The sequence below is a fragment of the Lissotriton helveticus genome, chromosome 2_1 (assembly GCF_964261635.1).
Source record: "Lissotriton helveticus chromosome 2_1, aLisHel1.1, whole genome shotgun sequence".
Taxonomy (NCBI): Eukaryota; Metazoa; Chordata; class Amphibia; order Caudata; family Salamandridae; genus Lissotriton; species Lissotriton helveticus.
In genome coordinates, this window is record NC_136059.1 from 520990590 (window position 1) to 521012853 (window position 22264).

General features: G+C 46.1%; 1 protein-coding gene across 6 annotated transcripts in view; it reads left to right on the forward strand.

Annotated features, from left to right (window-relative positions):
• SREK1 (splicing regulatory glutamic acid and lysine rich protein 1) overlaps positions 1-22264 on the forward strand; it is a 459678-nt gene that overhangs the window by 381361 nt on the left and 56053 nt on the right. The window lies entirely within an intron of this gene.

The window sequence follows — 22264 nt, forward strand, 5'->3', positions numbered from 1 at the left end:
CTTTCCTAGGATTTAGTCTCAACACCATAGATCAGGTCAAACAACAATGGCCTTTGTTATTCTGTTTTGGTCAGGCTTGAAGCACCTAGACAAAACACACGAATACAGCTGTTCGGGAACACATACTCTGTCATAAAGGTATGCACTGACATGCAATTACACAATCAGAGAGGAGATTGCGACTTCACCTGATATGTAGAACTTTCATCTGTGCATGTAAAGGTACTGGATCTGCTGCAAACATCAAGAGATCTTTTTTTTATTTTTTAATGTTTTTATTTTTTTACAACGTAATTACCCCCCCCCCCCCCCCCCTTGACAACCCCTCTGCCCGGTACAGGGTACATTTGAAATTTTTGAGATCTAACAATAAGGATAAAGAGTTATGAAAAAAAAAAAGATTTAGAAAAATACAGGCTTCGAAGAGTAAAAAACAAAGCAAAAAGAGATACTTAATAACATTTCTAGAGCATTCGATATAGCGTAACCTAGTTTGTCTATGCTGGGTTCCCTAGCCATATTTTAACTGGTTCCCAAATTTTCAATCCCTTTGCTTTTTTTCTGATACTTTTCCGACTATAAATGGAGATTTCGAGATTATATGTTGCTAAGAAGCGCATCAGCCACTGTTGAAATGTGGGTGGGCATTGGTCCAGCCATGCAGAGGTTAAACAGATTCTAAAGACTGCCATAGCAATATATATGAGTCCCTGCATGGTTATGGGTCTAATAGCTTTATCTACCCCTAACACGATTTCTGCTATGCTGATCTCTATATCAACTTTGAATATTTCCGATAGGTAGTTGGAAACTTCTCGTTTAAAATTGTCTAGAGTACAACATGTCGCCAACATATGTATCAAATCGGCTTTAGGACTATTACATCTGGGGCAGAGAGTCCCCTTTCCCACTCCCCATTTTGAGATTTTTTCAGGTGTATAATAGAGATCGAAAAAGGTTTTGTAAAACTGAGCTTGTAGCTTGGTAGACATTAGAATGGAACTGGATAATTCAAGTGCTTTGTGGGCTAGATCCTCTGTGATGTTGATATTATTTTGCCAAATATTTGCGTGTTTTTTGATATCGTCTGGTAGTGCAGCGATTAAATCTTTGTATATGTCCCCAATTTTTACCCTATCACAACTAACCACGGTGTTGATTGTTGGGATTTTCTTAAAGCAACCATTGGGCCCCCCCTTTTTGAGAATAAAATCTCTTGATTGTAAGAACTTAAAAAAAATCGTGCGGATTCAGCCCATGTTTAATTTTTAACGATTCAAATGAACAAAACCCGTTGAATCAAAAAAAGAGCCGAGTTGCGAGATTCCCAAGCTCACCCATCGCCGCATGATGGAGTCCGAAAAAGTTTCGGGCAGGTTGGTGTTATCTATCTGAGTGTAGAATGAAAACCTGCCTATCGCTAAATGTTTCCGAACCAAATTCCAGACAGTGTAGATACCCTTTAGTGTTTTAAATCGTTCTTTTTTAAGATGGCATTCGTAGGGTAGCTTCCAGAGATGGTTATTGGCATTATTACCCAAAATTAATTCCTGTGGGGTTGGAGTCAAGCAAGTTGACGTTGAGTCTTTTTTTGAGATTAGCAGTAAGCGACTATATTTGATGGTTGTAGCCCACCAATATAGTTTGAAGTTAGGAAGGGCTAGGCCACCTCTGTCCCTGGAATGTGTAATATGTTTGTAGGCTCTTCGTGTTTTTCCATAGCCCCAAACAAAACGAGATAACATATTATCTATTTCGTTAAAAAGTGATAAGTCAAAATTGAGACAAATTGCCCGGAATAGATACAAAAATTTGGGCAAAAAAACCATTTTAATAAGATTACATCTTCCGATTATTGTTAGATGTAGGTTATTCAGTCTCAATAAGGTTTTTTTTGTCTGTTTGACTAAAGGGTCTAGGTTCAGAGCCACTAGTTTATTTAGGTCGGATGTAATATTAATGCTGAGATATAATGTATTATCTGTAACTCTTGCATCTTCCATATTGATGTTATTATTTGTTATTATCTGGGTTTTAGTTTGATTTAATTTGTATCCCGAAATCTCTCCAAACTTTTTGGCTTCTTCCTCCATTATCCCTACTGTTGTGATTGGATCAGCAGTCACAATCGCGATATCATCTGCGAAGGCTAGAGTTTTAGTTTCATCATTCGATGTCTTCATGGGTAATATGGTCGGATTAGTTTCTAGCTTGGCGATAAAGGGGTCGATGTAAATGGCGAAGAGCAGGGGAGAGCATGGACACCCTTGTCTTGTGCCTCTTGTCACTTTGATAGTATCCGATGTGACCCCATTTATCGTAACGACCGCTTCAGGAGCAATGTACATTTTCTGTACTGCTTTGATAAAATGCTCCCCGATCCCATCAAGAGATCTTTTGATGTATAATCCCGTTGCTTCTCTAGAACGGGAGGGAGGTTAGTTTACCCGTTCTTATATCATGACAGTTCCTTTTACGGCTTATGGATTACTTGCTATGCTGGCTTTATTTATGTTAGGCATCTTCTTACTTATTGTGGCCCGTATACTATATACTAGACCACGATTGTTAAAGTAAATATTGTAAATGTTTCATGTGTCTCTGTTAGATCTTACTGTGGACAAGTACGAGTGTGAGAGCGAAAGGGTGTGTCCTGTCACCATGATTCCTGGGAGAGCCGGTAGTGTTGTGTTCTGGGGTGTCTAATCACTTGTTCCTCTGTGAGAGAGTACGAGGGCAAGCGAGGCACTATAACTAATTGGTTCTGGGCTCGTGGGTACTAAGGTGGTCTGATAACTCAGTCCCTGCCTACTATGTTTTTATAGTCCCAAGCATAGATCTGCGACTTGACGGAATCCCTGTAACATGGCAATGCCAACGTTTGGTCTGGTACTTATTTGTGGGACTCCTGAGTAGTGCTTGTCTGCAATATCCTCACACCATTTGCTGGAGACGTCCGTGGTGTAGGGGCATTGCCTCTTCAGTTTGTAGGGTCTTCCTATTGCTGTAGGGTTTTCAAGCTTGGAGTTTAAAAGGTTTTTACCTTTTTTTGTGCTACTATTTGCTTCCCTTGCTGTTGGTTCATGGCTAATCCCATTGCGATTCCTGCTCATTGCCGTGTGGCAGTTACACCCTGTGGTCCACAATGCAGGAATCGGCTGTTGTCTTTGTGGTCGAGGCAGAACCTGCATACAGCTTCAAGGTTTTTTTTTGTTCCTGGGTTACGTTCCCCCACAGTTGTTGCGAATGATTATACTTTTCATTTCATTCTCATACTGTGGCTGTTGTTCCTGCGGCTTATTGACCTTATTCGGGAGTTTGAGCTTACTCTTACTGCCTGGGAGAACGAGATTTGGTTTAATGGCGCCCTTCCCCATCCTATTGCTACCGTGTGAATGGACCCGTTATGTATTGACAGGGCCACATGGCCTGTGTTTGCCGGTTTTACCCCGTACCCACATTATGCCATTGCCACTGTATTGAAGGTATTATTGTATGCTCAGAGACTTTCCGCAGTAGCCGTTGTTGACCGCCTGTGTGAATTTCTTTTTATCATCTCTGATGTTTATACATCCATTGTAACCTTGGATGATTGGCGATCCTTTACAAATTACACTGAAGATCAATTAAATAGTATGATACAAAATGGTACATTTAACTCTTCGGTTATTGCTCCGGGTGGGTGTTTATTATGGCCAGTAGACAAAAATGTTTGTCATGTTCATTTTTTAAATTCCACGTCTTGGTTCACACCATTAAGACCTTATCCCTGATATTCACAATCCATGAGCCCTAACACTTAGTCCGTGGGTAAATTATGCGAACAATGGTTAGAACATTCCACATTGTCTGCAGTAAAACATCTTACTTTCTTGTCCAAAGACATGATTTTCCTTTTGGGACCACAGTGTCCACGTTCCAAACGATTTGTTTATGCTGCCTATAATGAAATTTGGAAATTGTCGCAAATGGAAGCTGCAGTACGTTTATGCCAAATTGATCAAGATAATTTGGATAAAGTGCTTGCTGTAGTAGACAACAGTATTAATACATTGTCTTCTCGTATTTATAGCTTAGATAATATTGTGTGATCTGTCATTGATATTGTGCAAAGTGATATGTCTACATTGTATCATGGTCCGAATTAGCTTAAATTGATCATGCAATTTAGTTGGACACTTCAAACACTCAAGAACGCAGGCGTTCCTTGGCATTGCCTCTACTGTACCGCTTTGTTCTTACCCTTTGATGTGACACATAGACAACAATAAATGGATATGTTAGACACTAATTGCACCACATAGAGAAGCTGGAACAACTACCATTCACTATAGCTGAAACAGCTTCAGCAGTATGCCCAGCCCGACATTTCAGTTCACTGCCTGCATGAAACACTTCCCAGTAGGTAGATACGAACCCCTTGGGAGCAGCTACATATATGAGGTGTGGTCCCTGCCATTCATTTATCGTTGTCAACTGGCTGAGAAAGAAGTGTTCGAGGCATATTAGCTGCAGATTGCACACTATGCATAGATGGCGACCTAGTGTTGGGCCCGGATGTTTGCAGTTTGTTTTTCTTGTAGAGAGTCTTTGGAAGTCACGGGATAGGTGACTCCTCCCTTGGGTGATACTGCGCATGGGCATCGGCTCCATCCCCAGATTGTTTTTTTCCGCCACCGGGCTCGGATGTGGTTCCAGCGCTCCGTGTTGGAACCGATTAACCGTCGACGCGCAATTTTCATCGGCTTCAAGAAACTACTCTACAAAGCGTTTTCCAGTCGACACAACTCTTCGACTCCAAGGACGTCCATTCCTGTCGTCGAATACGGCCTTTGGGCCCAACTAGGCCTCGACTCCAGCTAATGGAAAGGACGCCATTTAAAAGGTGTCCTCAATGTGGGTCGAAGTTTCCCCACACCGACCTCCACGAGGTCTGTAACCTCTGCCTCTCTCTGGAGCACGAGGCCAAGGACTGTTCAGCCTGTGCCTCTTTCCGCTCCAAGAAGACTATCAGGGACCGGAGAGCCAGACGAACAATGGCTCAAAGATCTTAGGCTCCGGTTCCGGACGACATCTTCCAAGAAGGCGTCGACGTCCCAGAAGAACACGACGTCGACAGCGAATGGGAGGCAGAAGATTCAGATGTCGAGGACCTGACTCCAGCGCAGTGGGTCATAAGTAAGATCGTCGACCCCCACACTTCCTCGACACATCCAAAAAAGGCTACGGTCACACCCCCGCCCTCGGGCTCGGGTGCATACCGAGACAATACTTCGACGGCCCCACCTTCAGGCTCGGCCAAGAAGTCGATAAGGCCTTCGGACGACTCGGGCTCGAGTCGACCCCCACCGAAAAAACTATCTACTACTGCACCGAAGCCATTGGCGCCGAAACACTCAGTTTCCCCGGCACCCAAACCAACTTCGGAGCAATCGAAAGCTTCCGGCACCAAAAAACCACCGGAGTCGAAGCACCCATTGGAGCCGAAAAGAGTGTCGGACTCGAAAAAACACCCGGAACCGAAAAAGCCTTCGGATCCGAAAAAGACACCGGCTTCCCCCGTTAAAGATAAAAGGTCGAAAGAAGCCGTACCGGTGCCGAAACGTCCTTCCACGCCGACAAGTCATACTCCTGAAAGAGACTTGTTTGCTCAAGATCCAAAGCAAAAGACTCTTGTTAAAGACCCAAAGACTGGTTGACTGACATTATCAAAGAAACGACCACCAGAGGCGCCTGCACCAGCTCCGGCCCCAAAGAAGAAGGACATGGCTACCTCACCTATGCATGTACCTCACCCAGCTCCTGCACCCACTCCTCCACCCCATATTTCACCACCTCTCTCCCCTGTACCATCTAGCACACATGGTGATAATGGGGATGATGAATCCGACACAGGGGCTGATCCACAAGAGCCAGTTGATCCCCCAGACTCGCCAGACCCATGGGTAGATTACAATACACCAGACGTCCCACAAGATGATATATACCCGTCTAGGCCTTCACCACCAGAAGACACCATGGGGTTCAACCAGTTACTAATCATAGCAGCACAATACCATGGGGTAGACATGCACTCAGATGCAGTAGAGGAAGACTTCCTCCTGGACACATTTGACACTGCACAAAGGTCTTCAGCAATTTTGCCAATGCTCAAAGGGGTGGTTAAACATGCCCCTGAGGTTTTTAAAGACCCTGTCAGGACTAGTCATAAACCCAAGAGTGGAGAAAAAGTATAAAGCTGCACCATCTGACCCAGCATATATAAAGGGACCAGTTCCCCTCGACTCTCTAGTCGTATCCAATGTACGAAAGAGGACTAACTCTCAGACATCAGGAGAAGCTCCTCCACCAAACAAGGAGTCTAAACTCATTGATGCGCCAGGGAAAAGAACGGCCTTACAAGCAGCAAACATGTGGCGCATTGCTAACACACAAGCTTTACTAGCGAGATACGATAGAGCACATTATGATGAGCTCGAGGACATAATGCAACATCTCCCTGACCAATTTAAAGATAGGGCTAGTGAGCTAATTCAAGAAGGCAAAATTATTACTAACACATCTATCCGCTGTGCACTAGATGCAGCAGACAAAGCCTCAAGAGCAGTCAATACTAGCGTCCTGCTGCACAGGCATGCTTGGCTGCGTATATCAGGCTTTAAGCCAGAAGTTCAAAGTGCCATACTCAATCGGCCATTCGAAGAACAACACTTATTTGGCCCTGAGGTAGATGTCTCCCTCAGGGCCAAATAAAGAAATAAATGAAGAAAGACACAGACACAGCAAAATCTATGGGAGCCCTGCAGTCGCAGGCTCCCAGACGTTCTTTTCGTCGCTCCACATATAGAGGTGTGAATGGAAGGTACTCATCAGATACACCATCCACAGGTTATAAAAGCCCCACTCAGTCAACCTACGGTAAGGGCTACCAAAAGGGAGGTTACCGCGGTAACAACAACGGCAGAGGCAAGAATAACAACTCCCGCTCTGCCTCCACCCCTACCCAATGACTCCCCTCCCCTTCCCCCGCCCCATTCCACTCCTGTCGGGGGAAGGATACAGCAACACCTGTCAGCGTGGGAATACATCACATCAGACAGGTGGGTGCTTCAAATAATTCAGTCAGGTTACTGTCTAGAACTAACATCTACTCCCCAAACATACCACCCAAACAGCGTCCAATGTCACAAGATCATTTAATGCTGCTCAAACAACAAGTACTTTCTCTCCTGCAGAAAAATGCAATAGAGATAGTTCCAAAACATCAACGGAACAAGGGAGTATATTCCCTATACTTTTTGATTCCAGAAAAGGACGGATCTCTAAGACCTATTCTAGACCTCAGACCTCTGAACGCTTACATACAATCAGATCACTTCCATATGGTCACACTTCAGCAAGTCCTTCCACTCCTGTTACAGGACAACTTTCTGGTCACACTAGATCTCAAAGACACCTACTTTCACATCCCAATTCATCAGGCGCACAAGAAGTATCTACGATTTGTGCTGGAAGGACAGCACTACCAGTGCAAGGTACTCCCATTCGGAGTAATAGCGCCAAGAGTGTTCACCAAATGTCTAGCAGTGGTGGCAGCACACCTAAGAAGACAGCACATGCACATCTTCCCATATGTAGACGACTGGCTCATAAAGGCACAGTCATACAACCAATGTGTGCAACACGCTCACAATACAATACTGTTACTTCACAACTTAGGCTTCACAGTAAATTACACCAAGTCACATCTGCTACCGTCTTACACACAACAGTACCTAGGAGCTACAATCAATATTCAACTAGCACGAGCTTATCCCTCTCCAGCAAGGATAAAAAGTGTGCAAACGCTCCTAACAAAGTTCAAATCACAACACTCGCTTCCAGCTCGGGTGTTTATGCAACTCATAGGGATGATGGCATCTTGCATATTCCTAGTACCTCATGCAAGACTGCAAATGCGTCCGCTTCAAGAATGTCTAGCATGTCAATGGAACCAGGCTCAGGGTCAGTTAACAGACCTAGTGTTGGTAGACAGTCTGACTCATCACTCTCTGCAATGGTGGAACACAAAAAACGTATTAAAAGGCCAACTGTTCCTAGAGCCAGTTCCACAAATTACACAAACAGCAGACGCATCGCTCTCCGGCTGGGGAGCCCACTTACTGAATCACACCACGCAGGGAAAGTGGACACCAATACAGAAACTACTCCACATCAACCATCTGGAGCTATTAGCTGTGTTTCTAGCTCTAAAAGCATTCCAAAGGCAAGTGGTAAACAAGACTGTTTTATTCCGCACAGACAATATGACAGGCATGTATTACGTAAACAAACTGGGAGCGACACATTCTCTGCAGCTCTCTCAACTAGCTCAGCAGATATGGAGGTGGGCTATACCTCAGAACATCTTTTTAATAGCCCAACATGTCCCAGGGGTTCAGAACACCATGGCAGATCTGTTAAGTCGGCAGACACAGCAGATGCACGAGTTGGAACTTCATCCACAAGTTCTTCATCCGTTCTTTCAAATGTGGGGTCAACCTCGGATAGACCTCTTCGCCACCCAGGACAACGCAAGATGCCCACACTTCGCCGCCAGATACCCACACCCATTAGCCAAAGGCTAATCTGGTTCCCCTTTGGATCCCTGTCCGGCCAAATTCTTCGCCAGTACAGCTCAAGTCATCAATCCCCTTATCAATCCAGTGCTCAATCTTTCACTTAGTTCCAGTGTGGTTCCGTTGGCCTGGAAGCAGGCCCTTATTTTGCAGCTTTTAAAAAAAAACCTAATTTGGATCCTCTACTACTTGCCAATTATAGACCCATCTCGCTCCTCCCAGCATTTGCCAAGATTGTGGAGAAGCATGTCCACTCTTCCCTCTCCAACTTTCTTGAGACCAATGACATCTTACACAGGTCTCAGTCTGGCTTCCGTGCAAACATGAGCACGGAGACAGCGCTGCTAGAAGTAACAGAAGCTATCAAGGAGGTCCTAGACTCTGGGGGCAAGGCAATGCTGGTGATGCTCGATCTGTCGGCTGCCTTTGACACCGTCCCCATCGAGGTCTTCTGACCAGACTTAGGGAGATCGGTCTGCGGGGGACGGTGTTCAGATGGTTTGAGTCCTTTCTGGCAGATCGTCGTCAAACGATCTGGACCCCCCCTTTTACTGCTGCAGTGTCGCCGTTGGAGGTAGGAGTTCCCCAGGGCTCAATTCTGAGCCCTAGGCTTTTTAACATCTACATGGCCCCTTTGGCGGCACTGGTGGAATCTTATGGTGCCCAGATTGTTTCGTATGCTGACGACACCCAGCTCCTCTTTTCTTGCAAGAAGGGCTCAGACTTCAATGTGAGAATATCAGAGGTTGCCTTGGGGCGGTGTTTGAGTGGTTCCAGCAGAAAAGCCTCAAGTGCAACTCTGAAAAATCTGAGGTGCTCTTATTTGGTTGTCCCTCCGACCCCAGGTGGCAGTCTTGGTGGCCTGCGGCTATGTTCCCTCCCTCCGTTGCTTCGGACATGGCCAAGAATCTGGGAGTGAAAATTGATAAGTCTTACCATGAAGCCCCAGATCATTGGCCTAGTTGGTAAATGCTTTGGCCTCCTTAAATTGTTAAGAAAATTTCTTCCTCTGCTCTCTCAGGATCATAGGAAAATCACCGTGCAGGCATTAATTGGCTCTCGTCTGGACTACGCCAACGTGCTCTATCTCGGACTCCCAGAGTATCTTCTCTCACGCTGACAAGTAGTCCAAAACTCGGCTGCGCGAGCCATCTTTGGCTTCCATCGGAAAACCAGTGCAAACACCCTTCTGAGAACTCTTCACTGGCTCCCCATTCGTAAGCGTATTGTTTTGAAGACGCTCACCTTGGCCTTCAAGGCTCTCCATGACTCAGGCGCCAAGTACATCAGAAGACGGCTGGCCTTCTACCATCCATCGAGATCGCTTAGGTCATCTGCGCTGGCCTTGGCTATTGTTCCTAGTATAAGGCGCGCCCGCATTGGAGGCCGCTCTTTTAGACTCCTGGCGCCTCAGTTGTGGAATACATTGCCGGTCTCGCTGAGAAAGATCGGCACTTTGTTGGCCTTTAGAAAGGATCTCAAGTCCCGGCTTTTTGTTCAGTAGTGCGTGGCATCTCCAGCCTGCCCTCGGTCTGTATTGGGTTTGAAGCGCCGGGACACTCCTCGGAGTAGCTGAGCGCTATATAAAACACGTTATAACATAACATAACATAATACGATATGGATGAACTGGTCATGACTATTTGCGTACGCTTTTCCTCCTCTACCTATGATACTAGTATGCTAATGCAACAACACTCGCTTATACTAGTAGCTCCAACGTGTGCCAGACAACCGTGGTACACCACACTGCTACAGCTATCTGTGGTACCACCCCAAAAACGAAACCTATCTCCACATCTTTTAACCCAGAACCATGGAGATATCAGGCACCCTGACCCAGCTCAGCTCAACCTTGCGATCTGGCTCCTGAAGTCATAGAGTTTGGCTATCTTAAACTCCCTTAAGAATGTATGAATGTTATCAAGGAGGCAAGGCGTCCCACCACCAGAGCATGTTATGCTGCTAAGTGGAAACGTTTTGTGATATACTTTCAAACCAACAAATTGAATCCATTAGATGTATCCATCCAACACATTATAGGCTACTAACTACATCTTCAAAGGTGTAATTTAGCCTACAAATCTATCAGGTTGCACCTAGCTGCCATTGCAGCTTATTTACAAAACAGACAGCACCTGTCTCTCTTTAGAGTGCCAGCCATTAAAGCTTTTATGGAGGGTCTCAAAAGAATAATACCTCCAAGAATGCCACCTTCGCCAGTGTGGAACTTAAACATAGTGCTCGCACGTCTCATGGGACCTCCATTTGAACCCTTACACAAATGCGAATTGCAATTTCTCACATGGAAAGTGGCTTTCCTAGTAGCCATTACTTCCTTAAGAAGAGTTAGTGAAATGCAAGAATTTACCATTCAAGAACCTTTTCTGCAAATGCATCACAATAAGGTGGTTCTTCGTACAAACCCTAAATTCCTGCCAAATGTAATTTCACCGTTCCATCTAAACCAATCTCTGGAACTCCCAGTTTCCTTCTCGCAGCTTCAAACAGTAGCAGAAAGAGCTCTGTACACCTTAGATGTCAAAAGAGCATTACTATATTACATAGAGAGAACACAAAGCTTCAGGAAAACGAAACAGCTTTTTGTATCCTTTTCACCACCACATAAAGGCAACCCAATATAAAAAACGGGTATTCCCAGGTGGATTGTTAAGTGTATCCAAATATGTTATCATAAAGCTAAGCGTACACTGACAATTCCTCCAAGAGCCCATTCTACAAGAAAAATAGGGGCTTCCATGGCATTCCTAGGGAACATTCCCTTAGAAGACATCTGCAAAGCAGCTACATGGTCTACACCGCACACATTCACAAAACACTATTGTGTAGCTGTGCAAACAAAACAACAAGCCACCGTATGCCAAGCTGTACTTAAAACACTATTTCAAACAACTGCAACTGATACCAGTGGTCGCCGCTAGTGCTATATAATCTATGCATAGTGTGCAATCTGCAGCTCATATGCCTCGAACGGAAAATGCTACTCACCAGTATGCATCTGTTCTTGGCATGTGAAGCTGCAGAATTGCACACGCCCACCCGCCTCCCCGGCTACTTTTATCTGTTCCAGTGTTATTGACATTAGATACAAACACACATGGTCATCACTATCTCTTAGCTCCATCACTTCCCTAATGGCGAAAAACAATCTGGGGATGGAGCCGATGCCGATGCCCATGCGCAGTATCACCCAAGGGAGGAGGCACTTATCCCGTGATTTCCAAAGACTCTCTGCAAGAAAAACAAACTGCAAACATCTGGGCCCAACACTAGGTGGCCATCTTTGCATAGTGTGCAATTCTGCAGCTCTACAAGCCAAGAACAGATGCATACTGGTAAGTAGCATTTTCTTTTCCTTACAGCTCAGGAATGTGACTCCACTGCCGGTCTTTCCCTTGTATGTCAACATATAACTATTCATGGCGCCTGCAATGTTTCTGCTCCTCATTTGGCTTGTCATTTAAAAGGAACTTCTGTTCCCGCAACCATTCCCACTCTTACATTGCTTTCGAATGGAAGCTTATCTTGTCCTTAATAATCAGAAATGTTGCAGTCTGAGGGCAGGAATCCCGTATGTGGTGTAAATTTTCCAGTTTGACACTTGTTTCAACAATGTCATGTTCTCCCCCCACCGCATCGGAGTATTGACAGTTCTTTATGGCTTCCATTCCAACTTTGAAAGCAGTTTTCAGGAAATTAATCTGACTAAAGCGTTGTTTCAACATGCAGTGGTTCTCACGTCAGCTCGCAAGAGCTTCGAATTGCAGGTGGCGAGAACTTCCAGTGAAATAGTCATCAAAAACACAAATCTCCCCCCTACATTTTGTTGAACTGATATATTAAATATTTAATGCCTCTGATGCCACTTACCTGGCACACTTTTTTAAACTTGTGGGCTTCGGCCTCGTGACATCTTTTCAAACTATTTTTGGAATAATCCCAGCTTTTATACATTCAATTTTTTCGAGCGTGTTTGGTGGGTTCCCGCTGCTATTCGTAATTTGCGGCCTTATAATGTTGTTCTTGCTATTCTGCAGTGGATGCTCCTTTTGTGGTACTTACAGGTACCGTGAGCACATGCTACAGCTCTTTGGAATGGTGCCCCTGGACGCTGAGTTTTGTTTAACTTTCTGTTATGCTTATTTTACCCGAGTGCAACCTGTGCTTCATTGCATCCGTTGCCCCTTCAGATGGGCCCTGGAAGTCTGTCTAGCTACGTCATCGCATGCTGGTCTGGATTTCAAGCTGTTAATGAGTACCTTAGTGGCCCATTATCAGGACTGTTCCTTGGGCATGCGACTCGTTCATAACCCATTGCTATGGTTGTCCCGACATGACCCCCGTGCAACGTCACACTGGCTTCTGGATCTCAGTTTCATCAAAGTCAACACAAGTTGCCCCTTGGTGGTCTTGTTGACAACTGGCACAAGGAGCATGTCTGTTCTATTGACCTGCTCAATTGGATGGCTGATATTTTTACCTCGGACGGTTCGCATTTCTTATTGGAATTATTTGCTTTTCGCTTGCCATCCTACATTATGGGCTCCGGCGAAGCGTTGTGATTGTTTATATGTGGCCTTAACTGAATTATAATTCAAACGCTTTAGTTTGGCTAATCTCCTGATTTCTTTTGTCACTTTGGTGCTACCATTTTTACCAAGAGGAGGGTGTCATGTGTTTCGTGTGGGCCGATGGTCGTTTTCCCTATGTTAGCCTGAGCACGTTGTAGGCTGCACTCTGCTTTGCACACATTTCTATACAAACATATTTTGCTTTATGCCACGTTGTACTTTCCCACAGAACCTGCCGTTGTTTTTACGTTCTGTTATTTCCTGGAAATAGTCTGAGCAACGTAAACAAGATCAAACAACAATGCCCCTTGTTGTTCTGTTCTGGTCAGATTAAAGCACTTGGACAAAACACACTCATGTAGCTGTTTAGGAACACGTACTCCTTGTCATATAGGTATGCACAGACATGCAAAAAATCATTTGGAGACATTTTTCATAGAGGAGATTGTGACTACACCGGAGATGTAGAACTTGTATATGTGCATGCTAGGGTGTGCGGTCCACTGCAAACACCCAGAGATCTTTTGATATATCTATCTCTCCATTCTTCCCATTGCTTCTGTTGAAGGTGGTGGGGCTCCTTTTATGGTTTACTTACTATGCTGACCGTATTTGTGTTAGGCATATTCTTACTTATTGTGGCAAGTACACTGCATACTAGAGCAAGATAGTTTAAGTATTTTAAACGTTTCTTGTGTCTCTGTCAGATCTTATTGCGGGTAGGTACGAGAGTGAGAGCGAAAGGGTAGGTCCTGTCGCCGCAATTCCTGAGAGAGTCTGGAGTGTTGTGTTCTGGGGTGTCTAATCACTTGTTCCTCTGTGAGTGAGTAGGTGGGCAAATGAGGCACTATAGCTATTTAGTTCCGGGCTCATGAATACTAAGATGGTAGGATAACTCAGTCCCTCCCTTCTAAGGTTCTATGGTCCCAAGCATAGTTCTGAGAGTTCGCAGAATCCCTGCAACATCACAAGGGGAAAGGCTGCAACTACAGCTCTTAGAAATGTTTCCAGTTCAGAAACATGTAAACCTGCTACATGGAGATCTGTACATACCTTTACTAGACACTATTGTGTGGATTCAGTCTCTAAAGCAGATACTCAAGTAGTACATGCCTTTTTGAGGAAGCGTTTTTGGGTGATTGTTGGAGCTGTTTCTATTTCATGTCTGCTTCTTGTGGGATGGGCTTGCTATTCTATTCATTGCTTATGACTATTGATGAGGATCCCATGGAACATAAAGACATGTTACTCACCTGTAATCCTAGTTCTCTTCCAGTGAAATTCTCATCCGAGTCATAAGCAACCCTTCCACCTCCCGGGACAGAAACTATTACAGCTCTCAACAACTACCAAATCCCAAGCTTTCTAGTTTCCGTAAAAATTACCCAACCTGTCCCCAATGAGGCATGATGGGATACAGGGGGTCCTGTCAGGTTCTCATAGTTTATTTAAGACCACACCCTGAGAACTGGCCTCTCCCGAATAGACTATTTTCAACTAGCGATTGTCTGCCTTTTTTATTGCGATTGTCTGCCTTTTATTGCAGTATTATACCTCTACTTGTATTTAATGCACCGATAGTTAGCTCATATATCTCTAGCTGCTATCTAGTCTCATTCTGACTCATTTAGCTCTGTGTGTACCTGTATTTGTTCCAGTATATCATTAGTTTTATACTCCTATACTGTACATTGTTATAAGCTGCACCCTTTGCACTTTCTATTAAGTATTGCACCGATTGCTACCTCATATTTGTATATTTTTCTCTTTTCTTTCTCTTTATTGTAAGCTACACCCACTCCCTTTTCTCCCCTTTTCACTCTGTGCACACCTGAATTTTGGTCCAGTGTATCATCAACATGACACCTATAGACTGTACATTGTTATAAGCTGCACCCCTTTTCACCCTTATCACCTTCTATTCCTGTATTGCACCGACTGCTACCTCGTACTTTTATTATTTTTATTTTCATTCTTACTTTTATTTTTATATATCTTTCTGTTATTTTTCCTCTTTTCTTTTTCTTGTTGTAAGCTGCACCCATCCCACTTTTGGCCTGGACTGCACCATTTACTACTTACTGTATTTTGATATTCTGATACTGTGATTGTGATTTTGATTATGTTGATGGCTCATTAGTATCACTTTTGTCTTTATGTAACTTATTGTTTGCATCTGTTTCTGCACACGTGTACCATTTTAGTACATCCTCTCATACCCACCTAAACCGCCATCCCAGCATGGATCCCGTCGGTAAGCACTCATATAAAATAAACTACCCACCCTCACTCACCAAAAAAGCCGCTAAACGCTATAAACACAACTTACTGAGATCCCACCCTGAAACCTCCTTTGCCGACACCTACTTCTCACCGGTCAATGGTTCCCTGAACACTGATATCATCTTCCACACAACACGCAGAGCTCAATGGAGAAAAACGTTCCACACCTTACTCACCGCCTCCTCCACCAGGAAATCCGCTCACGGCCTAACTCTCTCCATCACACCATCACATCTCTTCCCAGGCAGAGCCACCATTACTATTTACAACAACGGGATGGTCCTATCTCAATCCACAGACAGGAACTTGGAACTACTAGACAACCTGTTCCCCGCTCTCAAAGATCACCTCTCCAACCCGCGGTCAGACACTCGCATTTCCCTCAGTCCCACCACCCCTGACCTCACAGCTCCCATCACACACAACCCCTCTAACCTGGCTCAGCACCAGGTAACTGCTACACACTCATCAGTCAATGACACACATACCACCCCTGACTTCTCAGCTCCCACCCTTAACCCTTCTCTCCCAGTTCAGAACCAGGTAGCAACCACTCACACCTCAAGCACAGACACAGATCCTTCCCCCTCTTACAACACTTGCACCCCCACCCTTCCGTCCGGACCTAGGACCTCCACACATACCATTATCACTCCCTTCGCCCTGGACATCACAGCCGGCATTAACACAGTTAACCTAGTTCTGCACCAAAACGACACGCACAACGACAAATGCCACCCTCTGGCCCCCCCCACTCTCAGTCCCCACCTCCCTCTAACAAACTACGCAGAACACACCTCCTCTCTCAATTTAACTCCCCCTCCCCATTTAACTCCCCCTCCCCACAACAGGACCATCTCAATCCCAATACCATTGCCCCACCCACTCTCAGCCCCCATTACCCGTCCTACACCTCCAGCTCCACTAACATACACCCATCCTCCACTCTGATCTCATCACCTAGCAACAATGCCTCCACTCATACCACCAACCTCCCTACCTCATCCACACCACACCCGCCCAAACACTCTCTCCTCCCTAATACCATCTCGTACACTAACACAACTGAATCCTGCAACAACACCAGCCCACTCCCCCACCTGCACGACACCTCCCTGGTCAGTCACCCACCCCCGACCTCCACCCCCACCTCCAACACCTACCCCACATTGGACATGATTATGGCCACCCTCATTCAGATCAAAGGAGACATGCACAGCATCAAAGAACTACTCTCCACACACCCCATACACCCCCCACCCACCTCCACCGCCACCTCAAACATGCCCCCTACCGGTTGACCCTCTCACTCAGCACTCCACCCACCGGACTTCAATCCCTGCTCGTAATCGCAACCACCGCCCCAGTCGCCCCTACAAGTCCTCACCCACCCCCACCTCCTCCTCCCCTCCCAACATGTCACCTCACCACTCCCAACACTGGACTTCAATCCCTGCTAGCAATCGCAACAACCGCCCTCGTCGCCCCTGCAACCCTCTTTCTGACCTCGACACACTCACTCTCCTCCGTGCGTATGACCCAACCCCCCAAAATGACACATCCACCACCCACCTCACCATTCCCACGATACACTCAAACTCCCTTAGACACCCCACACTAAACAGCAGAATCTCCAACCCCAACAACCTTAGAAAAGTCCCTCTCTCCCTAGAACCCGCTACCGCCCTCAACGCACCCCGTCTCAACGCAATCAATCAATCAATCAAGGCATTTATAGAGCGCACTATTTAGAGCGCACTACTCACCCGGAGGGTCTCAAGGCGCTTGGGGGGGGGGGGGGGGTGCCACTACTGCTCGAACAGCCAGGTCTTGAGCTTCTTCCTGAAGGAGAGGAGGTCTTGGGTCAGGCGAAGGTCGGCAGGGAGGGTGTTCCAGGTCTTGGCGGCCAGGTAGGAGAAGGACCTACCTCCTGTTGTCGCTCTTCGGATGCGGGGGACGGCGGCGAGGGCGTGAGTGGTCGATCGGAGGTGGCGTTTGGGAGCGTAGAAGTTGAGGCGGTTGTTGAGGTAGCTCGGGCCTTGGTCGTGTAGGGCTTTGTGTGCGTGGGTGAGGAGACGGAAGGTGATTCTCTTGTTGACGGGGAGCCAGTGCAGGTCTCTCAGATGCCCGGAGATGTGGCTGCGTCTGGGGACGTCGAGGATGAGTCTGGCTGAGGCGTTCTGGATTCGCTGGAGTCTCTTCTGGAGCTTGGCGGTGGTTCCGGCGTAGAGGGCGCTGCCGTAGTCCAGTCGGCTGGTGACGAGGGCCTGGGTGACCGTCTTCCTGGTCTCGGTGGGGATCCACCGGAAGATCTTCCGTAGCATGCGCAGGATGTTGAAACAGGACGAGGAGACGGCGTTGACTTGTCTGGTCATGGAGAGGGAGGAGTCCAGGATGACGCCCAGGTTGCGTGCGTGGTCTGTTGGTTTGGGTGCGCTGCCCAGGGCGGGGGGCCACCAGGAGTTGTCCCAGGCGGATGGTGAGGAGCCCAGGATGAGGACTTCCGTCTTGTTTGAGTTCAGTTTCAGGCGGCTGGTCGTCATCCACTCGGCTACGGCTTTCATCCCTTCGTGGAGGTTGGTTCTGGCGGTGGCGGGATCGTTGGTCAGGGAGAGGATCAGCTGGGTGTCGTCGGCGTAGGAGATGATGTTGAGGTTGCGTTGGCGTGCGATGGCCGCAAGGGGGCTCATGTAGACGTTGAAGAGGGTGGGGCTGAGCGAGGAGCCCTGAGGAACGCCGCAGATGACTTTCGTGGCTGCAGATCTGAACGGTGGAAGGCGGACTCTCTGTGTCCTTCCAGCGAGGAAGGAGATGATCCACTCCAGTGCCTTCTCCTGGATTCCGATGTTGCTGAGACGCTGCACTAGGGTGCGGTGGCAGACAGTGTCGAACGCCGCGGAGAGGTCTAGGAGGATGAGGGCCGCTGTTTCTCCGTTGTCCAGCAGGGCTCGGATGTCATCGGTGGCAGCGATGAGGGCGGTCTCGGTGCTGTGGTTGGCTCGGAAGCCAGACTGTGAGGGGTCCAGGGATCCATTTGTCTCGAGGAAGGCGGCAAGCTGCTTGTTGACGGTCTTCTCAATGATCTTGGCTGGAAAAGGGACCCATCCCGACTCAAATGCACTCTCCTCAACTGCAGATCGGCCTCGAAACATTCCGCCGCCATCGCTGATCTCCTCTTATCGCTGGACCTTGACCTAATCATTCTGACTGAAACATGGCTAACTGAAGCCTCGTCACCTATAATGGACATTCTGGTTCCACCCAACTACCACATAATTAGACTTGACAGGCCAGGCAAAATAGGTGGTAGAATCGCATGCATCTACAGGAACAACCTATCCGTTCTGAAGGGCAAGTCCACCTCCATAGCATCCCCAACATCCTGTGAATACATCTGCCTCGACATTATCAGTGAGGGTAAAACGATATGCTCTCTACACAGCATTTACCACCCACCCAGAGACAACCTCATCTTTGCCCAACAAATCATGGATATGATCTCAACCAACTCCGGACGGCAGCTCACTCAAATCTACCTTGGCGACTTCAACCTCCACTGGAATGATCGCAATGACGCGGTGGTAAATAGTCTTAAAAGTTTCCTCAATGCCCTTGACCTCACCCAAATATGCAACAGCCCGACCCATGAGAAAGGCTCTATCCTCGACCTTATCATCTCCAAAGAGGACTCTATCCAACTCGAGTCTATCCAACCCTGTGACTGGTCAGATCATCATATTGTCACATTCTTCCTCAATGTAAAAGTTAAATCTAACCCGGCTCAAACGTACAAGCCCAAAGTCTGGAAAAGAGACATGAAAAAACTCAACCCAAGCTCTTTGCCTTCTAACAGCTGCAATCTCCTAATACCACCGCCCGGCGCTCAGGACGTTCAATCACTGACTGACCACTACCTCAACGCTATGACCTCAATAATAAATGAGGCTGCACCTTTGCAGTTAAAAAGAGTCTCCACTAAAATCTCCAACCCATGGTATGACGGAAGTCTCAATGAGGATAGACGAGACATGCGACTGGCAGAACGCACCTGGAGATCAGCTCCCTCCGCACTGCACCTAAAAACTCTGAAGAAAAAGAGAAACGCTTATTTCAGGAAAATAAAACGCTCAAAACTAGACTTCTTCAGCCTCCAGCTCGACCAAGCAAAAAACCGTCCGAGAAAACTGTTTGAGCTAATCAAAACACAATCCAAGGAACAACCCCAACCACTCAGCACGGTGCGCGAAGCTCCCTCCTGTGAAGACTTCTCCGCTTTCTTTATCAAAAAAACTGACAACATAAAGAGCGATCTCTCATTGACGCAAGCCTCTACTCCAAACCCCACTGCATAGCACCCATTGAACCTAAAAACAATGCTACATGGTCATCCTTTGGTACATACTCTGAAGAGGAAATTGGTAAACTGCTCAGCACCTTGAAACCATCCAATCACCTCACAGACCCCCTTCCGGCTAACGCTGTAAAAGACTTTGCCCCTTTGCTTATCCCACTATGGACTAAAATTATCAACGGCTCCCTTCAACAAGGAACAATACCGGACTCCCTCAAAATTGGACAAGTCACACCTCTACTAAAGAAACCTACAGCCGACCCCTCTGATCTGAACAATTACCGTCCCATCACGAATATCCCCATTCTCGCCAAACTACTGGAAAAATGCGTACAACTACAATTGACTAAACACATTGAACAATTTGATCTCCTCAATCCTCATCAATCAGGCTTTCGAGCAGGGCACAGTACAGAAACTGCTATGACCCACATAATTGACGACGCACTTCAAATGCTAGACCAAAATGACACCTGCCTCCTCATCCTTCTTGATCTCTCTTCAGCTTTCGACACCGTTAAACATGAAAAATTACTCGAACTACTAAGCACAAGAATGGGTTTATCTGGAACTGTTCTCAAGTGGTTCACTTCCTTTCTACACAACAGGTCGCAGAAATTCAAGAGCAACAACCTGATGTCCTTGCCAATACCTGTAACACTGGGCGTCCCCCAAGGATCCTCCCTATCCCCAACTCTGTTCAACCTAGTTATGGAACCTCTCACCACCTTGCTACAAGCATCCAACTTACACTTTCACATGTACGCCGATGACACCCAACTATATCTCAAACTACAATCCCCCAAAGACATTTTGCTCCTGAACTCAACGATCAGAAGCACCCAATCTTGGCTTGCCGATAATCATCTCAAACTCAATGCTCTGAAAACAGAGTTCCTTCTGATCTCACCTCCAGCGAAGATCTCCACCACTCAAAGTTGGCTCAAACACCTAACGGCACTCAATGTCCAACCCACCATAGTGGACTCAGCAAAATCTCTAGGCATAACTCTCGACACCAATCTAAACATGCAGCAACACATCCGCAAGGCAACTAAGGGAGCGAATTTCCAAATAAATACCCTGAGGAAACTTAAACCGTTCCTACCAGCCAACGACTTCCAAACCGCAGTACAAGCTCTAGTCATCCCTTGAATAGAATATGGCAGCGCCGCCCTCTGCGGACTACCACTAACTACCACTGCACCCCTAAGAGCCTCTCTAAATGCTGCAGCGAGGCTCATCACTGGGTCAAAAAAGCACTCTCATATTTCCCCTGACCTGAAATCCCTGAACTGGCTGCCTTTTGAAGCCAGAATACATCTGAAAATAGCCTGCATGACCCACAAGGCGGTACACCTGAACTCTCCCGGCTACCTCACTCAGAAGTTGACAATCTCTGGCGGCGCTAGAAACACTAGAGGCACAAACAATCTTCTGCTGAAACCCCGCAGATTCCGGAAGGAAAAAACCTATAAACGCTCCTTCTCAGGAATGGCACCCAGAATCTGGAACTCACTCCCCCCTGAAACTAGGCTCATCTCTTCCACTACACTCTTTAAGAAAGAAGTGAAAGCTATCCTCATGGCAAAATACACCTAAACTATTAATTCGGTCTCCTTAAGATTATGCACAGAACTGTATTACTTGTTTGATACCGCTGCATATTTGCATTACTTGTATTATTGATTTACTGATTTACATGATTGGCTTTGCCTTCATTTATTTGTACTGTAAGCTCCTCTGATTTATTGGTTTGACTATGCTCCCTAATGTACCCCTCTATGTAAAGCGCTCTGATATCTGCAAAGATCTTGTTCGCGCTATATAAAACTTTCAAAATAAAATAAATAGCCGCAGTGCCAATTTTCCCTACTATCCTTTAATTTGCAGTCTAGTGACTAATAATGTCTCATATCCCCTTTCCTTTTCCTTTAAACAAAACAAACAAGTTAATGAAATATTTTCTATGGTCGTTTTCTATTATTGACATTTCTATGTAATTGTTAAAAAAAAGAAAATGTAATCTGGCCCTTTTTAGCCTTTCTTTAGGCTGCAGTAATATATGAAAGGCACTACGTACAAAGTTTATTATACAAATATGAGGATTCCCCTGGGAGAGAAATAGTATTACAGGTGGGTAAAAATGTCCTTATCCAATTAGAGGGCACTGGTATTGGTGGCTATGGAATACCAGTGGTGAATAAGAATATGCACTCAAAATACTTCACCAGTAACTAATGATTGCCACAAGACCCTAAAAAAAGTCTCAGTGGCTGTCAGTTCTGTATCAGTTTCTCAGTGCATTGGTTCAATGCACTGTTTCCATGCTCTACCTGTTCTGTGTGAAAGAAGATTAAGACAAAATTTCAGTATACAAAAACAAAACTATTGATTCTATTGATACCTGCTTAAATTTG